The 10,000-nt window shown below is 38.5% G+C and overlaps 1 protein-coding gene across 1 annotated transcript in view; it reads left to right on the forward strand.

Annotated features, from left to right (window-relative positions):
- Positions 1 to 10,000, forward strand: part of LOC125034549 (carbonic anhydrase-related protein 10-like) — a 141,607-nt gene that overhangs the window by 94,905 nt on the left and 36,702 nt on the right. The window lies entirely within an intron of this gene.

The following is a 10,000-nucleotide window of genomic DNA, read 5'->3' on the forward strand; positions in this document are numbered from 1 at the left end:
ACATACATACATACATACAGACAGACAGACAGAGAAAGAGAAATAGCAAACATAACGCAAGAGAGAAAGAGAAAGGCCTAACAACAAAGGTATTGGAAAACTGACGGTCTGAAGAGATAGAAAACTAGTTCCCCACACCTTCGGGATAGCATTTATACACAGTTACTCCTAAAAACACAAAAGAACAGACACAATGGCTTGGTTGCCGACCCTAAAACTAACAAAGGGTTGAAAAGGTGGAAAATCCAATGATGGCCGAGGGAACACAATACTGCCAACTGCCGTGCGAAGCTGTCTGCCCGAACACATATAAATCCATTCACGATGTTATGGCCGCGTATATACATACATACACAACTATACATGAAATTATACAGATGTGCGTTGGTATAAGTATCTTGTATTTTTATTCCTTAACATATTAACATAATCTTTATTCCTATTTCATGTTATAGCCTAGTACTTACAATATACGGTATATGGTATATGCACACACGTAAAACATATATCAACAGGCAAACAATTCTGGTTTGTTTATCCAATTCATTATATGTATACATACATGCATATATATATATATATATATATATATATATATATATATATATATATATATATATATATATATGTATATGTGTGTGTGTGTGTATGTATGTATGTATGTATGTATGTATGTATGTATGTATGTATGTATATATATATATATATATATATATATATATATATATATATATATATATATATATATAAACACACACACACACACATATGTGTGTATGTGTGTGTGTGCACACTTCCTCAACTGACCACAGCAACAACCTTGGTTACGTCCAAAGCCCTAAGATACCAAATCCCACCATCCAAAAAAACAACAACCAAAAATCAACAACAACAAAACACGCAAAAAAGAACAACAAGAACAATAACAAGCCAGAGCAGAGCATATGCAGGAGAACAGCAGGGAAATAATTCAATAGACAGGCCCAGCAGGAGTGCGTGAAAGAGGACTGTAATTAAGCAGACAGCCAGCAGCACCTGTCGTGAGGGACAACGAACTAGCAGGTCCTGTCACGAGGAACAATGAACCGTATCCAGACAAGGACCCGCGGTTGAAGGTGGTTGGGGGGGGGGGGGGTATTGATCATTGTATAGTGAAATGATAGTTTTGCTTGAGACAATACGTTCCAAGGACTTTTATCTCTGTCTGTTTTATCTTTCTGTCTATCTGTCTATCTTATCTTTCTTCGTATATCTGTTTCTGTGTTTATTTCTATTTCTGTTTTCTTATATGCCTATCTATGTATCTATCTGCCTACCTTCGTAGCCACCTACCTACCTACCTAACCATCTCTCTCTCTCTCTCTCTCTCTCTCTCTCTCTCTCTATCTATCTATCTATCTCTCTCTCTCTCTCTCTCTATCTATCTATCTATCTATCTCTCTCTCTCAGTCTATCTGTCTTTATGTATATATGTTTTTCTGTCTGTCTACCTACGTATATTTGTTCTATCAAATCTATCTACTTTTCTATTTATCTATCATCTATCTATATTTTTCTAATCATCTATCAGTCTATCTGTCTGTCTATTTGCCTGTCTCTGTATGTATGTAGATATGTATATATCTCTTTACTTATCTCTCGATCTGTTTGATGTTCTTTTAGCCTGTATATACTGATCAGATTAACTGTACTTAACCTTTGTCTAATGGGTCAATTGTCGACTTATGATCTATCGAATTCACAATCTTTTTATGGCTAAAGGATGAATTGTCTCCGTGTTTATGTTGAATTAACTGTCCATTCTTGCATACAGTACATATGAGAATACCTCTCTCTCTCTCTCTCTCTCTCTCTCTCTCTCTCTCTCTCTCTCTCTCTCTCTCTCTCTCTCTCTCTCTCTCTCTCTCTTTCTCTCTGTCTCTCTCTCTCTCTCTCTCTTTCTCTCTCTCTCTCTCTCTCTCTCTCTCTCTCTCTCTCTCTCTCTCTCTCTCTCTCTCTCTCTCTCTCTCTCTCTCTCTCTCTCTCTCTCTCTCTCTCTCTCTCTCTCTCTCTCTCTCTCTCTCTCTAGCTCCGCAAATAGGACTAAATTGTCCTATTTATCCCCCTCTAAGCATTTTCCCTTATCTCATTCTCTCTAGCTTCCTATCTCATCCATTCCCTCTTTTCCTTCATCTCGTTATACTTATGAACACACGCACACATAACAAAAACAAATACACTACCTGCAGGTGGCAACGGCTACACAGAGGAAGCGAAATGGTTAGACAAGACTCTCCTTGGTATTATGATTAGTAAACAGTGGCAGGTGGTGACCGTAACCAACTGTCAGGGGAACGTTTCAAGCTTGACTAAGGGAGAACTTAACGCTAAGGAAAGCTGGGTGAGTGGGGGAGATGGGGAGGGGACAAGGAAGAGGAGAAGAGGGGAAAGACGTGGAGGAAGGGGGAAAGGGGAAAGGAAGAGAGGAGGAAGCAATGGGGATGGGTGTGAGGGGGAAACAGGAAGGGTGGAAAATTCGAAGGATGGGGGGAGAGGATTTGGAAAGAGAGAGAGGGAATGGGGAGGGGAAGAGGTGATAACAGGGAGGACGGGTGAAGGAGAGGGGAAAAAGGAGGAATGCACGGTGGGTTGGAGAGATAAAGAGGGGAGGAGGGGAAAGACGCAGGGGATGGGGGAGATGGGGAGAGGAAGATGGGGTAAGGCATATAGGGTGGGGAAGAGAGGGGAGGGCTCGGGAGATGAAGAAGAGGAGCAAGGGGAAGAGGAGGAAGGCACGAAGGATAGAGGAGAAGGGAGGGGAAGAGAACAGATAGTATGGGTGTAAATGAGGATGAGTATTGCTCAGTAAGACTAGAGACGCGTGTAATAATGATAGTTTTTTTTGAAAACGTTTAGTGGTAAGGTTTGTGTCTACAGTTTAATATGATGGTGATGGTAAAGACTAAATAATATGTAAATGCCATGATAATGGTAAAAATTCTATTCATACAGGTGATTATGGTATGGTATGATTTAATAGCAACAATGGTAATGATAAACCAAAGCAGTAATGAAGGATAGTGCTACAATAATAACAACGATGAATGAAAATGCTGATAACAATACGACAACAATAATGCCATCAATAATTCAAACAAGACTTATTTAAAGAGAAAAAAAAGAGCCGTATCTCAAAAAAAAAAAAAATCGAAACAAAAGAAAAAGAGTAACAACAACAGCCGTAAAGAGAAGACGTTACACTTGTCACAAAGCGAGGACAAGTGCCAGGAACGGGCGGGGAAACGCTGCGAGGCGGGGAAAGTACACGAAGAACATGTCGGAGGAAGTTGGGCTGGGTTGGAAATGAGCAAGGGGAGGGGGGGAGGAGAGGGGGAGAGGGAAGAGAGGGGGAGAGGAGAGGGACAGGGAGGAGAGGAGAAGAGGGGGAGGGGAGAGGGAGAAGGGGAGTGGGAGGAGAGAAGGAGAGGGGGAGAAGGGGAGAGGGAGGAGAGGGGGAGGGAGGAGGGGAGAGAGAATGGAGAGGAGGAGAGGAGGGGGATAGGAAGGAGAGTGGGAAAGAGGGTAAGGGGAGGGAGAAGAAAGAGAGGGAGAGTGGGGAGGAAGGGGAAGAGAAGAGGGTGTGAGAGAATAGGGTTGAGAGGAGAGAAGAAGTGAAGAGAAGAATGGAGAAGAATGAAGTGGGAACAGAAAGACTCAAAGGAAAGGGGGGGAGGGGGAGTGAAAGTGGGAAAGGGTAAGGGAGGGAACAAGGAAAAAAGGAAAATAAATATAATGCAGAAGAAGGAATATGCTAAAGAAGGGAAGAGAAGGAGAGTAAAAAGGTTAGGGGACCAAGGGGGAGGTGGAAGAGAGAAGAGAAAAGAAAGATGGGGATGGAAAGAGAGTTGAAATAAGAGGGAAAGAAGAAAAGTAGGGAAAAATAGGAAGAGGAGAAAAAAGAGAAAAAGAAAAAGGAGTAAAATCATTTCAGAGGAGAAAGAGAAAGGGAACTCGAAAAATTGACTTAGAATAGTGAGAGAATAAAAGGGAGCAGGAGTGATGGAAATGATTGTGGTTCGGTTAGGGTGGAGCTTAAAGTAGGGGGAGGGGAGGAGGGGCGGGGAGAAGGAGGGGCATTGATGGCCCGGAGACACCAGTGTTTACATGGCGATATTGACCTCTGGGTGAATCACGTACGATCGTAGCAGAGGGTCGGCCACCCACGCTGTCCCGCGCCTAAGGACCCGCATGAGCTACAGCCTTCGAGGGGCGGGGGGAGGGAGGGAAGGAGGAGCGAGGGGCATAGTTGGAGGAGGAGGGAGAGGGATAGTTGGAGGAGGAGGGAGGGGGATAGTTGAAGGAGGAGGGAGGGGGATAGTTGGAGGAGGGGGAGAAGGAGAAAGAGGAGGAGGGGGGTGGGAGGAAAAGGGAAGGAGGAGGGAGAGAGGGGCAGGAGACGAAAGTGGAAGAGAACGAGGAAGAAGAGGAGGAGGAGGAGGAGTGGGAACAAAATGGAGGGAGTGATACGTAAGACTAGCGACCTTACGTAAATAGAGGAAGAACTTAAGTGAAGGGAAACTGAAACAAAAGATGGGTGTGCACGTGCGAGGGAAGACAATAAATAACTTAGAATAGAAAACAAAACAGAAGGTGTAATTGTGCATGTGGGCGAGGGGGTGAGGCTGATAAACGAGCTTGCGCAAGACGACAAAAAATGGAGAGGAAAAACAGCAACTAGGAACGTGCTTTGAGAGAGGGAAATAGCGAGGAATTCCAAGAGGATTTAAAAGGCAGAAGGCTTGTGCGGGGGAGGGAAAGGTACTGATTCAAGATCACAAGAAAAGAGAAGAGAGAGAGAGAGAGAAGAAAGAGAGAGAGAGAGAGAGAGAGAGAGAGAGAGAGAGAGAGAGAGAGAGAGAGAGAGAGAGAGAGAGAGAGAGAGAGAGAGAAGTGGGGAGGCAGAGAGACAGAGACAAAGACAGTTAGACAGAGATAAGTAGGTGTGTTCTAATGCAGAGGAAGTGATCAGCGAAGAAGTAGAAACAGAAATAGGACGGATTCTGAACCAAAGTAAAAAGCATTAAGTGGAGAGGATTGGGGCTGGAGCTGATTAGCGACGTTGCCCCACTGAGAGTAAGAAATGGCAAGGAAGGTAGAAACGGAAAAAAATACATCTGTTGAGAACTAAGAGCGGGATCTTTTCTCTGCATTTAAAATATTAGGTTTATCGACATGAAATTTGTAAATGTCGTTCTTACTTTATCTTTCTTGTATAAATATTTTAAGATTTAATCGTTTCGACTTCATCTATATGTGAATTCTCGTACAAAACTAGGGACGTCATATTTTTATTTCAAGGTTTAATCATATAGTTATATTTTTTTCGCACCTCCTTCCCTCTCTGCCCCTAAGTTTGTACCTAATTATTCTTACTTCTATCTTATCTGCTTCCACCATCATTATCCTTACAATCATCAAGAATTCGTCGTTGTCTTCGTTACGCATCACACGAGAAGGACCCCAAGAGATCTCAAGATGACGTCATGCTGTGAGATGTATTGCACCCGGCTGAATTCTGTCCTTGAGGAGCTGGTATAAAAGGGATATCCGAGAGGCAGATCCTTATCAAACAACTTAAAGAGGAAAGAAGCATCCCGGATGAAGAACAGAACAACCCGGGGGAGTCAGAAACAGGAGCGCAAGATCCTTAAAAAAGATAAGAAGAATCCCAAAAAGACATCAGAAGGATTTCATCACCTGGAGGAGTAGAAATAGACCAACGAGATCCTTATCAAACGCCGCAAAGGAGAAAGACAGCAACTCGGGAGGATAACAAGGATGACTCCGAAAAAAAACTCAGAAGGATAACACATGGATTGCAGCACCAGGGAAACAGAAGTAGGAGAGTAGCGTGCATACCGTTGAATTGTAAAAGAAAATGTCATCTTCAGGAAGCTAAGCCATGCAGATACGAGATTTTTGTCATTAGGGTAAAAAAGAACTTAAAAGAAGAAAAAGGGAAACAAAGGAGACTGAACGCAATAAGAAAGGATATAAAGAATGAAAGAGGAGATGAACGGACTCAGTAGGAAAATGTACGTCTGCGTGCATGCGTGTGTGTGTGTGTGTGTGTGTGTGTGTGTGTGTGTGTGTGTGTGTGTGTGTGTGTGTGTGTGTGTGAAAGTATAATTGATATCTATTTATTAAAGTAATCTAGGATACGATCTTTATACTGTATTACATCGTAAAAATGTAACAATGCTACAGTTAACACGACCACCACCACCACTATCGTCATCATTATTGTCATCATCACCATCATCATCATCATCAGCCCCACCATCACCATCATCATCATCATCATCATCATCATCATCATCATCATCATCATCATCATCATCATCAACATCATCAACATCCTCATCCTCATCATCATAATAATGGTCATCATCACCGTTGTCTTACTTCATTACATTAGTCAATATTGCTATTATGATCAGCGATATGATGAGCAACATAAAACCTTTTTTAACACAGGGAAACGAGATGAAACATGCAGTAGTTTCAGGAGCAAACTAATAACATTTAGAGAACTACCTATATATATGCACTTCTCTTAATATACAAGTATGTATGTGTACAATGCTGCTTGTATGTTAGTATACGTGTACGTATGTGTGCACGCGTTTATCTTTTATATGTGTGTGTGTGTGTGTGTGTATGTGTGTGTGTGTGTGTGTTTGTGTCTTTGTGTGTGTAAGTGTGTGTGTTTGTGTAAGTGTGTGTGTTTATGTGAGTGTGTGTATACGTGTGTGCATGCATATGTATGTGTGTGTGTGCAATATCTTAATTATCTATCCATTAATTTTCTTACTCATCACATACTCTCCCACCAACACAGACCTCCTATCCTCACTCCAGGGAATAAGACATCAGACCCAACGCCTCCACCACGCCCTCAGTGTCCTCCCGAAAGAGGAACCATCCAGCCCCGGCATATAATTATCTCGTCCCATAAAAAACGCTAGTAGTAATGAGTGTCAACATGTGACATATCGACCGACGGCGGATGGTGTGTCCAAACAAACCCACAGACAGCTTGCACTCACAGAAGACAAGAGAATATAATAGTTAAGAGCTAAATCGATTACTCATTGTGTCTGTTAAACAATCAGTGTTTGTGTTCGGATGTCCAACGATATAAAATATATATAGGGTGTAAACAGTAGTCTAAATATGGAAGTGAGCTGTGTTTTGTGTTTTGTAATAATGAGAATAATGATGATGATAAAAATGATAATAACGATAATAATAATAGTAACAACAACCATAATGATAATGATAGCTGATAATGATAATGATAATAATTATTATGATAATACTAATGATGATTATGATAATCATACAAATAATAACACAACAGCAACAATAATAATGATAACGATGATATAGATACTAATGATGTTGATAATCATCATAACAATAATAACAATGATAATGAAAAAAAATAATAGCGATAATAATAATAATAATGATAATAATAATAATAATAGTGATAATAATAATGATTAAAATAATAGTAACAATGATAATAATAATAGATATAATGCTAATGATAGCAACAACAATAATAATAATAATAATAATAATAATAATAACAATAATAATAATAATAATAATAATAATAATAATAATAATAATAATAATAATAATGATACTACTAATAATGACAGTGATCATAAAATAACAATGATAATAATAATAATAATGATAATAATAATAAAAATAGTAATAATAATAGTAATGATACTAATAATAATGATAATAATAATAATAATAATAATAATAATAATAATAATAATAATAATAATAATAATGATAATAATAATAATAATAATAAATTATAATAACAATAATAATGATAATAATAATAATGATAATAATAACAACAACAACAACAATAGCAACAACAACAACACAACAACAACAATAATAATAATAATAATAATAATAATAATAATAAAAATAATAATAATAATAATAATAATAATCATTAACAACAATGATAATGATGATAACAATAAGAAAAAGAAAATCAATAATAATAATAACGATGATGATGATAATAATAATAATAGTGATTAAAACAATAGCAAAATTTAAAAGAAAAGAAGTTTCCTAAGAGAACAATTATCTAAGATTGATAATGCAAGCGATAAATCAGTCACTTTCATTGTTAATTGATGCCTTGCTTCTGATCAGCATCAAAATCTAAATTGGTTGGATCCCGGGCATGGCCAACCGATAAATTTTCATTATAATCCATTGATAAATTTTCGTCGAAACTCGAAGTAACCGACTACTTTGCCAACTAATAAATGCCGTCAGAATAACCTTCGTCTGGTAGCGGTGATAATGCTAATTGATAATGATGATAATAAAGAATAAATATAAGAATAACATCACGATATAATTAATGCAAATACTAATAACAATGATTATAACAATAATGGTGATGCTTATGATGGTAGTGTTGGTGGTGATAATAACATTCATAATAATAATGATGATAATATATCAAGAGAAAATCACACTTTTAGAAAATCCAGCATCACATAATATATTATTGCAAAGTAATGTAAAAGTATTGAATGATTTCCATTGCGGCCAATTCTATTTTATGCGAGTGTATCTGTGTGCAAATGCCTTTATTTGCATATAAGTGCATGTCTCATGAAGCAAACACACGCAAATTTGCATATCAAAATAAATAAATTAAGCAGCCCAATAAGCCTCCCTACTCAGCAAGATACATTAAGGACGGCAATTAATTTTACTTGAAGGGGAAGTTCGACCATTATGTTTTTTGTTTGCTGGACATCTCCCATTAATCACCCTGGCATGGTTGTTCTAGGGAGGAGATCCCTCATGTCTGCACTCAAAGTACCAGTCTCTTTTCTTCGCCTTTGAAATCCTCTGCTTCTGACCGGTGGTGATTCATTTCCAAACGCGAAGAAAGGGAGAACAAATTGTTAGCAAATACTTTGTTTCTAAAGAAGAACAAGAAGGAAGGGTAAGGGTGAAGGGAAAGAATAAAATTATTTGTATTTTTTTTCATTTTTCATTATTTGTTTTTTTTTCTTTCTCTCACTAAGTCTGTCTTTTTCTTTCTCTCTCTGAATATCTCTCCTCCACCAGGTACTTCTCTCTCTCTCTCTCTCTCTCTCTCTCTATCTCTCTCTCTCTCTCTCTCTCTCTCTCTCTCGCTCGCTCGCTCGCTCTCTCTCTCTCTCTCGCTCGCTCGCTCTCTCTCTCTCTCTCTACTTCCCATTCTCCTTTTCCTCGTTAACGTCGTGATATTTGATGCCAACGAAGAAGGCGACTTTGATCTAGTGATTATTCATGTGGAAAAAGGGAGTGGTTGCTTTGTTACTTTACTTTTTATCTATTTCATTTTTATTCACTGCCATCACCATCATTACCAGCGTCTCTGTCTACTTTTTTTTACTTTTCCCTTTCCTCTTTCTTATCGAGTTTGCTTTTTTGTGTGTGTTTGTGTTTTGTTTCTTTAGATTGCAGTTTTTCTCCTTTTTATCTTTCCTTTTTTTTTGCTGGGTTTTTCACAACCAACCCTTTTGTAATATCAGAACTAAGATTTCCGTTTTCTTCTTCCGCCCTTTTTTACACCTTTTTCAAACATTTGCGTTTACACCACCTAGATCACAGATTCTCTTTTTTAATCGTTTCTTTTATACATTTTTCACAACCAGCTTCTTTTTATTCATCTCAGTACACTGTCGCAGGTCTACTTCTTTATTTTCTGCTGTCTTATCCCCCTATCTCCTCAAATTTGCTTTTTATCGTAGATTTCTCTTTTTTTCACCTCCGTCACGTGTTATTTTCCCCACCCATTTATCACATCCAATCTGTTTTAATTCATCCCAACCTTTTGGTACTAACAAAGCTAAGATTTCCGTTTCCTCCTTCCGTCTTTCCTTACCTCTTTTTGAAACTTTTCCGC

The sequence above is a fragment of the Penaeus chinensis genome, chromosome 2, assembly GCF_019202785.1.
Source record: "Penaeus chinensis breed Huanghai No. 1 chromosome 2, ASM1920278v2, whole genome shotgun sequence".
Classification (NCBI taxonomy): domain Eukaryota; kingdom Metazoa; phylum Arthropoda; class Malacostraca; order Decapoda; family Penaeidae; genus Penaeus; species Penaeus chinensis.